Source organism: Melitaea cinxia, chromosome 13 (genome assembly GCF_905220565.1).
Source record: "Melitaea cinxia chromosome 13, ilMelCinx1.1, whole genome shotgun sequence".
Classification (NCBI taxonomy): Eukaryota; Metazoa; Arthropoda; class Insecta; order Lepidoptera; family Nymphalidae; genus Melitaea; species Melitaea cinxia.
Window position 1 is genome coordinate 8,224,927 of NC_059406.1, and position 15,487 is coordinate 8,240,413.

The 15,487-nt window shown below is 35.1% G+C and overlaps 1 long non-coding RNA gene across 1 annotated transcript; it reads left to right on the forward strand.

The window, feature by feature from the left end:
• Positions 1-906: 906 nt before the first annotated feature.
• On the forward strand, positions 907-12,148 carry LOC123659128. The gene is made up of 3 exons (XR_006743982.1): positions 907-927; positions 11,564-11,569; positions 12,067-12,148. It is a non-coding gene; the product is annotated as an uncharacterized LOC123659128 (long non-coding RNA).
• The last annotated feature ends 3,339 nt before the right edge of the window (positions 12,149-15,487 follow it).

Consider the following 15,487-nt stretch of genomic DNA (forward strand, 5'->3'; position numbering starts at 1 on the left):
GTGTTTCCGGACCTCCGACATAGGAGAAAATCCTACTGGAGGCCGTTGAGTGTGAAGCGTTTATTATTATTATTATTATTACTGCTGGACATAGGCCTCCTCCATCAAAATAAGGATTGGAGCTTAATGTACCACGCTGCTCCACTGTGGGTTTTTGTACATATTGCTTACTACGAGTAACGATCGCTATCAGGTATTTATAATAACAACCGACAAACAAAACCGACAGCTTAAAGTAATCGTGTCTTGAAACGGTGGGGAAACTCACAAGAGCAGACACATCCCCGGTAAAAATATTTGTACAAATACAAATCCATCCCGAGAGAAAATTTAATCCGCACACCGCCGGTGTTTTAAACGTCTACACGCACTTCTAGACCAGAGCTGTCGTTAATAGTAATAAAAATATAAAACAATACAAATTTTAAAAAAATGCTCGTTATTTTTTGCTAACGTCAGCAGGGGTAACGTATAGTATATAGCAAACCAAGCTTTATAACGTAACACATTGTTATCTGTATAAATCCTTTGTCTTTTTTGATCGTTGATATATAATATAAATTTATTTTATCGTATCTATATTTTTACACATGTAAGTACCTATTATGTATATATATAGTATGTTTATTAATAATAATACACTTTATTGTACACCAAAAACCAGGCAACCTTAGAGCAAAGGAAATGGTCTAGCGTCAGCATAGGTGTACATTATTATATATTATCTATATATACTTTATTGAAATATATTCTAATTAGCACAAAAATGATTTGTTCACTTTCTAACTGCAGTTTTTGTTTAATGTATAATAAGTTCGACTAGCCCGTTAGCGCAGTTTGTAGTGGCCCTGCTTTTAGTGCTGCGGGTTGCGGGTTCGATTCCCGCCTGAGTCTGGGTTTAATATTTGTATTTATATATTTATATAAGTATTATTTCTATTTTATTTATTTATTAATGTTCTATACCCCTAATTTGGTAACGCGTCGTCAATAAAGTATATAATAAAATTAATATAAAGCTGAACAATAGCAAGTCCAGTTAACTTGGCTGAATTTAAGTGGCTAAGTAGTTTATTATTTAAAATAGCGTGTTACGAATGATACTTAATTTACTGTGTTGGTATTGTATTACAAACGATACTTATTAATTATTGTGTTGGTCGTGAATGTTAAAAATAAGAAATCTAAAATATCGTTATCGGATTTTTCAGAAATAGAAATTATTTCAGAATCCAGTAAGCCGATACTAAACTTATTGTTCTGTAAACACCAATAGCTCACACGGTATTCACGGAGCTTGTTCCGCATGATTGGTTATATCCAGACATCTGTAGCCAAGCGGGCGGGATTGAAATGACGCGATTAATGTTACTGTGATTTCTAATCACATTAAATGTTTTATTTATCGTTTTACAGAGACATACTTAGATGTAATTTAATATATACATTTAAAAAAATTACTCAAAAGTATGCATTTTTAACACATTCACTATCGCCTATTAAAACCTTTTTTTTTTTTTACATAAAGATAATCTGTGCTATATCTTAAATTTAGGTAACATTAATATTTATAACAAGTTAGTTTTTTCAATCAATTCTTAGCTTTTAATCTACACCCGTAGTTGTCGCAATCACAAACGCTATTATAAATTTTTAAACAAGTAAATAACGTATTAAACTAACAATGTGGTCTCAATCTGGTGAAAATTTTTCATTAAAAATCCTCTGTAATTTAACAAGCTGTCTTTAAAATTGTGATTCGAAAGTAGCAAGGGTGAGTTAAAAGTGGTTAAATAAGATTTAAAATCCAAGCTAAATTTAAGTTCCGAGATGTAGTTTCATGAGAATGTGGTGATTCAGTGATAGTCACGTTTATTTAGATTAGCTTTTTCTCGGAGCGAATGCAGTTTTATTCGATTTATTACCTGAAGATATTTCTTTATTCATCAATTCATAGAAGTGAGAAAGCGTTGAATTGCAAATGTGAAGGAAAAGAGAATTCCTGAAATGAAACGTTAAGAATTGAGCTCAGTCAAACAAATATCTAACGTGAAGGTTTTATTTAAAACGAAATTTTAAATACTCAATTACAAAGTAAAAATAATTTTTATTTTTAAAAAATTAAATTTTTTAATATAATTTAATTTGATCAAGAGACATCAGTCAAATCAAAAAAAAAAAAAAACAGTAAAAACAAATAGTACGTTTGTAGATTAAAATGTCGTACACGTCCACAGAGTAGTACTCGTATATTTGCTATGAAATATGATATAATTTGAAGACTTTTATGTAACGAGACTGTATACTTTCCCTGTATATTAAAAAAGTTATTTTAAAGTTTTACACGTTTTAAGATTAACATGTCGACAAAAGATCCGTAACTCCAGATATTGTTTTGTCATATATTTAAAAGAAATTCTCTAAGCTCTCACGAAAGCCCCTCAACATACATAAGCCTAAAGTAACTTTTTCAATTTAGTATTTTTATTAGATTGGAAATCTTTGAACGTACAATCTGTAACCAAGTAAGTATATAAGCCGATCATTGCCAAGGAGTTCTTTTTTCAATGAATTGATAAATAGGTAAGATTAAAAGCGACACCGTTGATCAAAGGTATTACGACGCCGTGAATATTTATCACGTTTGAACCACGCTCAATGGCACTATTCAGGTCTTATAGGCGCTTCTTGAACTGTCTCAACGAAATAAGTTTGTTCTTAAATCTCTTTGCAAATTTATTTCGGCTCGATCCCTTTTGCGTATTCTGTAGTCAATTGGTGGCATATAAATTCCAAAGACTATACGTGAAGTTTTTCGTCGTCGAAAAAACTATTTACCTTTTTATTCTTGCAGTTTAAACTAAATTTCTTTTTCAAGAAATCGATTGTATTTCTTTATTTATAAAACGGAGAAATATAGAACAATTTATACGTATTTTATTGTTAGGTTAGAAATCTTAAATATAATGAAAAACAGTCAGTAATTAAAAATAAAGTTAATGATATAAGTATATAAAGCATAATCTTTTATATATAAAAATGAATCGTAAAATGTGTTAGTAAGCGTATAACTCAACAACGCCTGGAGCAATTTTACCAATTCTATTTTTTTAAATGTTCGTTGAAGTCCAAGGATGGTTTTTAACATCGAAAAAAATTTGAATAATTTCCGTGAAAACCCTAAAAACAGCCCTTTTCTTTTTCCCATACAAACGTTTTCTAGCTAAAATGTAGAGTCAATTTGAACATTATTACTATTCAATAAAGTTCATGTTAAATAATATAATATTACGGTGCATTTTATGTTAGTTATTAATGATTAAATTGATCTTACTAGCAGACCGTATTTTAGTTTAATTTACATACAGTAAAAATTGTATTAACTAGCTAATTCACATTACTTATTATACTGTTGCGGGGGCGTTAACAATGGAAAATTCACATTTTTGAAACTATCGACTCCAAATTTGGTACAAATCTCCTATATGTGATGTAGAAATGATAGATGAGCGGATTTTAGGATAACTCATGCCCAATAAGGATTACGGGGGTGAGCGTTAACAATGAAAATTTTAAATATTTGTAACTCTGAAACTACTGAACCAATTTTTATCAAATTTTGTAAGCATCTGTAATTTTGTCTGACTTGGAAGATATGATAGTTTCTATCTCAATTGGACTCAATAGGTGGCGCTGCTATTGGTATGTAACTCCGAAACTACTGAACCAATTTTTATCAAATTTCGTGCGCATCTATAATTTTGTCCAACTTGGGAGATAGGGTAGTTTTTATCTCAATTGGACCCGGCAGGTGGCGTTGATATCGGTATGTAAGCTATCAAATTTGGTAGCTGTTTTCCGGGCAGGACAACGTCTGCCGGGTCCGCTAGTTTTGAATAAAGTTTATGCTACTTTGCTAATAGTTTTTAGATTTAATTAAAAAATTTAAAATATAATGTTTTCCTCAGCATGTTCTAATTTTATTCCTAGCTTGTGATTAAATTTGAACTATTTTTGCGTTGTTTAAATTTTTAGGCACTAGCACAGATTTATACGTACTGGGGGTTTTATTAATAATTATTAAGGTGCACTTATTCTTTGCACTTAACAGTTTCGCTACAATATCCCAGTAAAAAGTACGTAAAACTAAGCACAATATAACACTGCAGAATGTTGGGTAGGCAGTTATTGACACTAGCGACCCTACTCAAGAGGTTTTCGTATTTAAACCACCCCATGCGAACTTCACTGTAAATATTGATATTTACGATATACTCTTCATATAAATAGTAAAGCGGCTGTGCCATGGATAAGGCTTGTATTCTGTAAATAATGTGTATTCGTAAGTTGTAAATAATGTATACTCGCGATGATATTCCTAGATGTAAAATATTAAATAGTAGCACATTCTAGCTATTTCAAAAAATTGTATTTTTTCTTTTAAGTGCTTTTGTTTAGAATTTATTCTAAAAACTAGCTGTACTCCAGACTTCGTTCGCGTGGGAGATTGTATCTGGATACTAATTATTTTTTACAGCGTAATCCTGATCCCGGGGAAATTAGAGGGTAAAAAGTATATTATGCCATCTAACCTCCTTAATCCCATTTTGGCATTTTTGTTGTTTTTGCTAAATGTCGTCCTTAATATATAACCAAACACGAAAAGTATTTCATATCTATCTGGGCGGCACGTACTCGCGTGCGGTCATTGTGTTTTTATTTCGGGATGAATTCGGGACTGAAAAGGAGCCTATATGTTGCTCCACAATCTTCTCTATCTTTCAGTGATAGCACCATAAAAATCAGGTCAGCTGTTTCGGAGATTATTACGGAGCAACAGAAAGCTAGGCAGACAATTTTTTTTAAACCGTTTGTTTGTGTTTTAGTATCGTGTAAGTAACTAACTATATGCACTTGAAAAAGCATAGTTATTTTAAAATCAAGGCAAATCAAAGACAGGCACTTCAATTTCATTCATATGGGCGTATAGATAAACAAATTTTATCATTAATTGAAGCGTAAAAAATGTTTCTCATGTTACTTTGTATCTTTAAAGTCTAGTAAAAAGCAATAGCAATAAAAACTCTCTCCAATGAAACATTTACTATATTAAGAATAAAGTTAGATTATATATATATATATATATATATATATATATATATATATATATATATATATATATATATATATATATATTACTTGCAACGATTTAATTTATATGCTGACTAAGTTATATTCTCGTTTGATCTAACTTGAGTGACATTAACTTCGTCGAGTCAATTATATCCTTGGCTTCTACTTCCTAAAGTGTATCCTTAAAGCCATGTCCAGCAGTGGACTGCAATAGGCTGAGCTGATTTGATCTGATTCTTAAAGCGTTAACATCTCATTCAGTCTCTATTTTGAGACGTTGATGCACTACCTATGATTGTTTGCCGTCATCTGTGGAACAAAAAAAGTCTAATATGGTTCATGATACGTGTTTTTGCATATCAAGCGTTATAGAACTCTCTAAATTCTCAGGAATGTCATAAATTTGGTCCTTATTTGCCATACACAATAAATTGACCAGGAATGACGAGAACACTTATTTTTGTGTAATCGATTGAACATAGTAAATGACATTCACTCTCGTTAAATAACAAAACACTTGACGTTAAAAATAAAGTAGTCATCAAGTGTGAGAATTACATAAAAAGAGTCAAAAAAGGTTATATACCAAATACTGAGACTTGAGATGTCCGTAAGTTTCCTATTTCAAGCGAATAAATGGTAGGTACTTATTAATTTTAAATTTACTGTATGATATTTTTACATCTTTAAACTTAACTTTTAACTGAGGTAGGGCACAGCAGGAACTTTCTGCTCAAAATATGGAGTAGCCCGACTGGGGTAGTACCTCGACCTTACATAAAATCACAGCTAAATAACACTGTTTTCAAACAGTGTTGTGTTCCTGTTGGTGAGTAAGGTGACCAGAGCTCCTCCCCCCCCCCCCCCCTATACATGATGGCAGCACAGACTACGCAAAGACTACCTCAGGAGGGTACCGGTCGCAATAGCAACGGAGAATCCCTCTCTGGACTTCTGGGCTCAGGACCTGCACCTGATTCCAGAAGCCTAGGCAGCCCCGCGAATTCTGGGGGGGGGCAAATCTGTGCTCAAAACATTAACTGCCTGGGGTAAACGGAGCAGACGGCAGAAGTCCCCTACCACTATGACTGTGGATTTCTGTAACATCAGAGGGCTTCATACTAATCTTAACGCCGTCCACTACCACCTCCAGACGGCGAAGCCGGCCTTGCTCTTTTTGACAGAGACGCAGATATCCTCTCCAGCTGATACCTCCTATCTCTCTTGCCCGGGGTACAAATTAGAACACTTTTTTGTACCGCGGGCTGGAGTTTGCGCGTACGTCAGAGAGGATGTCTGCTCTCGTCGCCTCGGCAGTCTTGAAGGTGGGGACCTCTCCATCCTGTGGTTGCGCATAGACAGCGACGACCATCCCCGCGTCTATGCCTGCCTATATAGGTCCCACAGCGGTAACGACGAAACTGATCGACTCATGGAGCACATACAAATGGCTACAGACAACGTGCTACAACAGATCCCATCCGCAGAGATCGTGATACTTGGTGATTTCAACGCCCATCACACCGAGTGGCTCGGGTCGCGTACAACCGATCATGCGGGAAGATCTGTTTACGACTTTGCCTCAGCATATGATCTGACACAATTAGTAGCATCACCAACGCGTATCCCTGATGTGGAAGATCATACGCCTTCCCTGTTGGACCTTCTGCTGACGTCTCACCCGGACAATTATGTAGTTTCCGTGGACTCTCCACTTGGCTCGTCGGACCACTGTCTGGTCCGGAGTTCTGTGCCAGTCACACGCCCACCATGGCCCCGCTTTGCGGGCAGCCGACGCGTTTGGCACTATAGGTCAGCTGATTGGGATGCAATGCGGTCCTTCTTCGCATCCTACCCATGGGGGCGAATCTGCTTTTCGCTGGATGATCCAGACATCGTTGCTGATTCTGTCGTCGAAGTGGTTCTGCAAGCCATGGAACTTTTTATTCCGTTCTCTGCGGTGCCTATAGGCGGCAAATCCAAGCCCTGGTTTGGTCAACCTTGCAAAATAGTTGCACGCCATAAGCGGGAAAGCTACCGAGCTTGGGCTAATGCGTCGGTGTCCCAGGATGTAAAGACCAGCGCATTAAAAAAGGAGTATAACTTTGCCTCCAGGTCCTTCAAAAGAGTCATCGCTGAGGCAAAAGCAGAGTACGTGGGCAGAATTGGGGAGAGATTGGTTCGACTTCCTTCGGGAACTCGTGCATTCTGGTCACTCGCCCAAGCTGTCCAAGGGAATTTCTGTAAGCCATCCCTACCATCATTGCACAGGAGGGACGACTCGTTGGCCCACACCGCGAAGGAGAAGGCCGATCTTTTATGATCTCTTTTTGCGTCCAACTCGACTTTGGATGATAGCGGAAAAATACCACCGACGATCCCTCGGTGTGATACAATAATGCCGGAAATAATTTTCCAACAGAGCTCCGTACGCAAAGCCCTTTTTTCGTTGGACATCAATAAATCGAGTGGGCCCGATGGCGTCCCTCCGTTAGTGCTACGAACTTGTGCTCCTGAGTTGGCACCCGTCCTCACGCGTCTTTTCCGGCACTCTTATTCGTTAGGCGTTGTCCCACGCTCGTGGAAGATGGCTTTGGTGCACCCGATCCCTAAGAAAGGGGACCGCTCAGATCCGTCCAATTATAGACCAATTGCTATAACTTCCTTGTTCTCAAAAATTATGGAATCCTTAATCAACTGCCAGCTCCGGCGGTATTTAGAGGAGCACCAGCTGATTAGCGATCGCCAATATGGCTTTCAACGGAGTCGCTCGGCTGGTGATCTTCTAATATTCTTAACTCACCGATGGGCGGAGGCGGTTGAGAGCAAGGGAGAAGCGCTGGCGGTTAGTTTGGACATAGCGAAGGCCTTTGATCGGGTGTGGCATAGGGCACTTCTAACAAAGCTACCATCCTATGGGCTTCCCGAGAAACTATGTAAATGGATCACCAGTTTTTTGACAGACAGGAACATCAAGGTCGTTGTTGACGGTGCATGCTCGGACCTCAAGTCTGTCAATGCTGGCGTTCCCCAAGGCTGTGTACTATCACCTACTTTGTTCCTTCTGCATATCAATGATCTGTTACAAACTAGTGGCATTCGTTGTTATGCGGACGACAGCACCGGGGACGCCTTATACACAGGCCGTCCTAATATTTCTCGGGAACAAGTCGATGAGTGTCGGAACAAACTTGTGTCTGAAATCGAGTCTCTTTTAGCCAAAGTCTCGCAATGGGGACGACATAATCTGGTCCAGTTCAACCCTAATAAGACACAAGTTTGCGCGTTTACCGCAAAAAAATCACCCTTCGTCGTTCCTCTCAAATTTGAAGGCACTCCCCTAACAGCCTCGGCCAGTATTGGGATACTAGGCGTCGACATATCGAGCAATGTGCAATTCCGTGGTCATCTGGAAGGAAAGGCTAAACTAGCCTCGAAGAAACTTGGTGTGCTCAGTAGGGCGAAGCAGTATTTCATGCCCTGCCACCGCCTACAATTATATAAGGCACAGATCCGGCCCCACATGGAATACTGCTCTCACCTATGGGCTGGGGCGCCCCAGTACCAGCTCCTTCCATTTGACCGTGTTCAACGCCGAGCGGCTCGAATCGTTGGCGACAAGATTCTCTCCGATCGGCTCGATTCTTTGGCGCTGCGTAGAGATGTCGGGTCACTCTGCATCTTCTACCGTATTTACCACGGGGAGTGTTCTGAGGAATTGTTCGGACTAATACCTACAGCAGAATTCCACCACCGGACATCGCGTCAAAATTCAAAATTTCATCCACATCACCTCGATGTCTGGAAGTCGACGACAGCTCGATTTTCTGCCACGCACGACCCCTCTTTGGAACCAGCTACCACCTACGGTATTTCCGAACAAATACGACCTAGGGACCTTCAAAACAAGAGCATATTCCTTTTTGAAAGGCCGGCAACGCGCCTGCTAATCCTTTGATGTAGCGGGTGTCTGTGGATGTTGTTTTCACTTACCATCAGGTGAGCCAACTGTCCGTTTGCCCCCTCTTCTATAAAAAAAAAAAAAAACTTAATTCAATTCAAATTTCAAAGGTTTTAGAAGACTTTTTCGGGCTTTGATAATTTTAGTAATGGCGTCTTTGCTGAATATATCTATTTCAGTTTAATGGTCAACAGGCACAGAAGCATTATATTTTAGGTAACGCTTATGTATTCAGATAAATAATTCGGTGGATAGCTTGCCAACTTATTGGGGCATAAATACGAGTTCGTAAGCTCCGTTTATTTCCTATTATTATACACTAAAAACCTATCGTCGTATATAAACCTAATTAATATTATGAAACCACGCAGCCTACAGTATACAGTATACAATATCAAATAAAAGTACTTATTGAAATGATCAGAAATACTAATTACATTATTACTAATTTAATTAAGATATCCGCTTTACCTTAATCTACTAAGCAATATCTGAAAAGAAAAAAAAATATATGAATATATTTTCAATCTCTAGTAAATAATAGTTCAGAATGTATACAGACTCTATATATATTCGTCGTTTATGGACAGATTTTGATAATTCTTTTTTGGTTGGTAAGGAAACCAGGATCTGATGATGGAATCCCAGAGAAATCGAGGAAAGCTCGAAATCTGTAAAACTTTTTACTGGGTGTACCGTTTTTAATGATTTTTAATTTAATCGAAAGCCGATGTTTATCATGTGGTCACATTTAAATGTCATCGAGATCTGATGACAACTTTTGGAGTAATCTTTGATAATGCGTATTTACTTGACTATTTTTTCGTCTACCTACGTTGTATTACTTGTCAATGTAATTGAAGTCGGTTTTTTTCGTTTGTGAGCAAACACAAAGCTAAAAAATAGTTTTTAACAAAAAAAAAACCGACTTCAAAAAGGAAACTAAAAAGTGAAAAATAAATTTACTTAGTACAAAGTAATTCGTATTTTGATTTAGTTAATCAGAAATGATTAAATAAATATTTTATAATTTTGAAGTCGGTGCCAAGTAAAACAATAACTACTCTAGTATCTACTCATAAGTTGTATTCAGTTTTCTTTCATAATTTGTTTCATTGACTATTAGATTGAACATATCTAATTATATTTTTTGTACTTGTTTGTTGTGTGTGTGTTGTTTGTATTTGTTATTGTAGCCAGGTTGTTGTAGTATTATTTACTTGGCACCAACTTCAAAATTATAAAATATTTATTTAATAATTTCTGATTAACTAAATCAAAATACGAATTACTTTGTACTAAGTAAATTTATTTTTCAATTTTGTTTCCTTTTTGAAGTCGGTTTTTTTTTTGTTAAAAACTATTTTATTTTACAATTTTTAGTGATGGGTAGACCTAACAAGGATGCTTTTTCTCTTATGTCGGGGGTTCGGAAACATACACAATACACAAGCACAAACACCCAGATCATGACAAACATCTATATGGTCAATACAAATGTCTGCCGTGCGCGGGGATTGAACCCACTAACGTCAGCGCAACAGCCGGTGCTGTGACCGCTGCGCTAACGCGTCGACATACTATGAGTAAAGTTCGCTATCAGGTGTACGTAATAACAACCGGGACTGACAGCCTAGCGTGTTCTCCGAGGCTAGGTTGGGAGAACCACAAGGATTAACAACTAGACCGAAAATAAATATTTGTATAAACATAAATATCCACTCCGAGCGGGAATAGAACCCGCGACCGTCGGTGTTTAGGCGCCGCCGACACGGCACATGCACCATTATATCAAAGCGGTCGTTAAACAGCAAAAGCTAAGTGCTGTAAATTCCCTCGAGTGTTTATGGGCTCCATCATCAAACCTGGTCCTGCGACACAGATGATCAAACAGCAGGTAATTGCTATAAATCGTTGAAAAGTTCCCTCGACTATCTTTCGTCACCATCATCAGACTGTAATGGCACTTGTAACTCATATAGGTGCAAAGTTCTCATCAATAGAAACGAATTAAGTTCAAACAGCAGGTAATTGCTATAAGTCGTTGAAGAGTACCCTCGACTATCTTTCGTCTCCATCATCAGACTGAAATGGCACTAATAACTCATACATATGCAAAGTTCTCATCAATAGAAACGAATTAAGTTCAAACAGCTGGTAATTGCTATAAATCGTTAAAGAGTTCCCTCGACTAACTTTTGTCTCCATCATCAGACTGTAATGGCACTTATAACTCATACAGGTGCAAATTTCTCATCAATAAAAACGAGTTAAGTTCAAAAAGCAGGTAATTGCTATAAATTGTTGAAGAGTTCTCTCGACTATCTTTCTTCTCCATCATCAGATCGACTCCAGACCTTTATTAAATAGTAGTGCTTTATAGTACTTAATGAAAACATAATTAAATTTACTAGTCACCCTTACGATTTTTGAAAGTTTGCCTCGATTTCTCTGGGATCCCATCATCAGATCCTGGTTTCCTTATCATGGTACCAAACTATGAATATCTCCTTTCCAACAAAAAAAGAATTATCAAAATCGGTTCATAAACGAAGAAGTTATCTCCGAACATACATAAAAAAAAAATATATATATACGGTCGAATTGAGTAACCTCCTCCTTTTTTTGAAGTCGGTTAAAAATAGACTATTTTGATTTCACAAACACGTTTTATCAGAACCGTGTTCGTCCTCAAATCATAAATGTTTGCAAAGTATAATAACAAAATAAAACAAAGCCTTATTGAAACAATAACGTATTTAACTACTGTTTTAAAGTATTCAATACAAGCAAAAAACAAAGAAAAGGTTGTTTTAGGTATGATATATCTATTTATTTATTTATTTATTTAATAAAGGCATACAAACTAAGTTCATAAAAAAGCTTTCTATATTAAAAAAATACCACTAAGTTATACAATATGCACTTTAATTTTAATTACACGATAAATACGGTTTGCACAAAATTCTTAGAACGCTACTGTAATCTGACATTAATCATATTTGTGTAATTTACCGAAAAAATAACATTTGTTACAATAAAAAATAGAGAGAAAGAAAAAATAAAACTATTACAATTATAATGTATATATAAAATATATGTATATATTTTTTATATTTCAGAAAAGCATCCATTTATTTTCATCTTTCTGTAAAAAGTTCAGGATTGGATCGTATGTTATAATAAAAATACAAAAAATATGAAACCTCAGCGCTGGCGACTTTCTCTATCATTTCACTGCTATTTATGGTTTGGTCAGTTATATAAATATATAATTATCTTGTTATTTTCTATTTGATAAACAATGCTTATAGATAATTTGTTTCTATGATTAAATTTCATGATAGTTCTGCATAGCAAAATTTTTTGATTTTATATTAAATGATAATAAAAAATAAATTTCTTATTCTTTTGAAAAGTGTAAATTGGGTTTTTTTCCGTGAGCCTTTAAAATAATGAAAGTTCTTATACTTAAGAACGTTGGTACATGAGATGTAAGTCTTATATATTTATATTAATCAGAAGAAGAGATCTAGATAATGACATTTTAAATTTTCGTCTTGTGGAAAGGTCTTTAATTTATTTCTTTTCGCTAATTATAACACCCTTCTGCACATCTGTTTGTGATCACATTTTCATATTGTTTCTGTCAAATAGTTTATGATCATGTCTCTTTCGACTCATTCATTCATTCAAAATTATAACTTATAAAAGTTAATGAATTTAATAATCAAATGGATGTCATTTATATATAAGAAGTTCATAAATTAATTTATCTAAATAATGCATTGCTAAGAAGTACATAATTATAATATATATAAAATTCTCCTGTTACAATGTTAGTTACAATACTCCTCCGAAACGGCTGGACCGATTTTATTGAAATTTTGTGTGCATATCGGAGAGGTCTGAGAATCGGCCAACATCTATTTTTCATACTCCTTAGTTATAAGGGGGTTAAACAACTTTTGCGGGCACTTTAAAGTTTGCAATGAAATAACTTAAAAGCGAATTCGCATTTTGTACAAAAATGAAATAAGAACTGGCAGACTATATTACAAAGGTGGTGGTGTGGTATTATACGTCAAATATTTTTTACATTGTATCTACGATTTTATTTTTGTGTTACCCACACATTAGGAATTCAAACGACCGAATAGACCGACACGGTTAGGCGGAGACGCGGGTTCGAACCCCGCTGGAGCGGTCAATTTTTAATATGATATTCAAAAATGTTTAGAATTCCTAATGTGTGGGTAACACAAAAATTTAATCGTAGATATTAAAAATAGCATGGTGTCGTCTCCTGTCAAAGATTTTCATTGTAATATAAAACTTTGGATAGTTACGGGTTTCTGTAAAGAGCTCACTATAGACGGCGCCACGGTTCGCTTAACCGAATATAAAAGTCAACCGGAGACGCCGGTTCGAACCCCGCTGGAGCGGTCAATTTTTGATATGATATTCAAAAATGTTTTACAGTGTACTTTCATATTTAATCAAAAACATTCTTTGTATGTTCAATTTTTTTTTTCATTTCATAATAACTACTTAATTATTTTCAAATTGTATCGATGGACACAAGGACAAGTTGTGAAGTCTTAGTAAAGAATCCTAAGACTTCGGTATCATAACTATAAAACTTTGTGAAATATTTTTCTTTGCATTTATTTATTTATTGATTTATTATATTATTCTATGTAATTTTTGTGGTTACCCAAACATAAATTTACATAATAATTATTAGATAACATTATAAAAACATAAATATAGCGTTTAACGTTCCTTAGTAGACTTGTTCCCGATGCTTACGCTAGTTTATTCTTATTTAACCACTCTTTACATTGCTTATTTATTATGTTAGAACGAAGTAAAAGTTTCCCTACAACGGCGTATAAAATTCGCTCAAATAGCCTATTTCGCAGAAGAGAGCAATCGTCTCTTGAAGAACAGCGGTCGAATAGACCCTCGCATAAATATTTACTTTAGTTTGCGTCGTATGAGGAACTATGCGACGTTAAATGTAGAAGTGTTTATTTTTAGTCACCCATTTTAAATCATTTTGTAATATTTCGTGAAAGAAAACGTTTAAAAACTGTTAAAACTATATTTTACATATCTATTTTATCAAATGTTTCAAAACATAAACACCTCGTTTCACTGTCCGAAATGAAGTTTTCTGTAAATAGCGTTTTAAAACATTTTATCTACATTAAGATTTTAAGATTAATTCGACCTTAACTTTTTACATTCTGTAAGTAAATTTTAAATAACTACCTAAGCTATTATTCTACTTCTATATATTCTACTATCCAAGACATTTCTCAAACAACCACCTAAAGTCAAATGGATGAATATAATGAAATCTGACGTGATCGACATTACTCACTCCATATTCTATTGCTACTGGGAAACATTTGATTTATAGATAAAAAAAACTATTAGTTTTTATGAAAAAGAAAATACGCCTACGTATCACCTTTTTAATATGACATTTAGTGGGTAGCAATTTATAGAGTATGTGCTTTTGGTAACAAAAGGTTTTGGGTGGCGTGTAATAAAAGTAAAAGGCTTTTCTGCTCACACTTTACCTTCGACCGACCACTTGCTATTAAGGGAAATAAATGTAATATAGAGAGAATGTGTATTAATGTGTATTATAGTTTATTCATATTCTTAACTATTATATATGTTTTATTGCAAGTCAATATTCAGCTGATAAAATGTAAGCACTTGACTATTTTGGTCGGTATCTCAAGTTGTTATAAGGCTAAGCACGTCCTGTGTAAGTGGTAAACGCGGCAACGCTACCCGAAAATATCTAATAATTATTTTACCTGTGACATGCTCTACGTTGGCTTGTTATGTATAGGAAAACAGGTAAAGCTACTCTAATTTACAAGTTACAAGGATTTTGTTGTTGAAATGTACTTATCGTCTCCTAAAACTATAAACACCTAGAATTATGCGTAAATCGGCAGAAGCAGATACTGTCGATTACCATTTAGCACTTCTTCTTAATACATAAGAGGTATTTATCCAAAAACTGGACGTTTACATACCTATTTAATTTAGTTCAATTCATCCTCGAAACTTACTTAATATAATTACCAAGTAGAAACGAATTATTTATCTATACTGTATTACAAAATAAGATGTACAATTACAAAACCGTATACTTGATAATATTACCGTATACTTTGACATAGTATTTTTTCACAACAAAAAATATACAAAAGAATTGACAGGACATTAATAAAATTCCTTCATATGACTCAACTCAAAAGGTTCTGTAACTCACAGATTCGGCTTATTATTTATTACAAGAAGACTATAAGAATGTATAAAAAATAGGAAAATTTTAAAAGAAATGTAGTTTTCTTACGATATCGT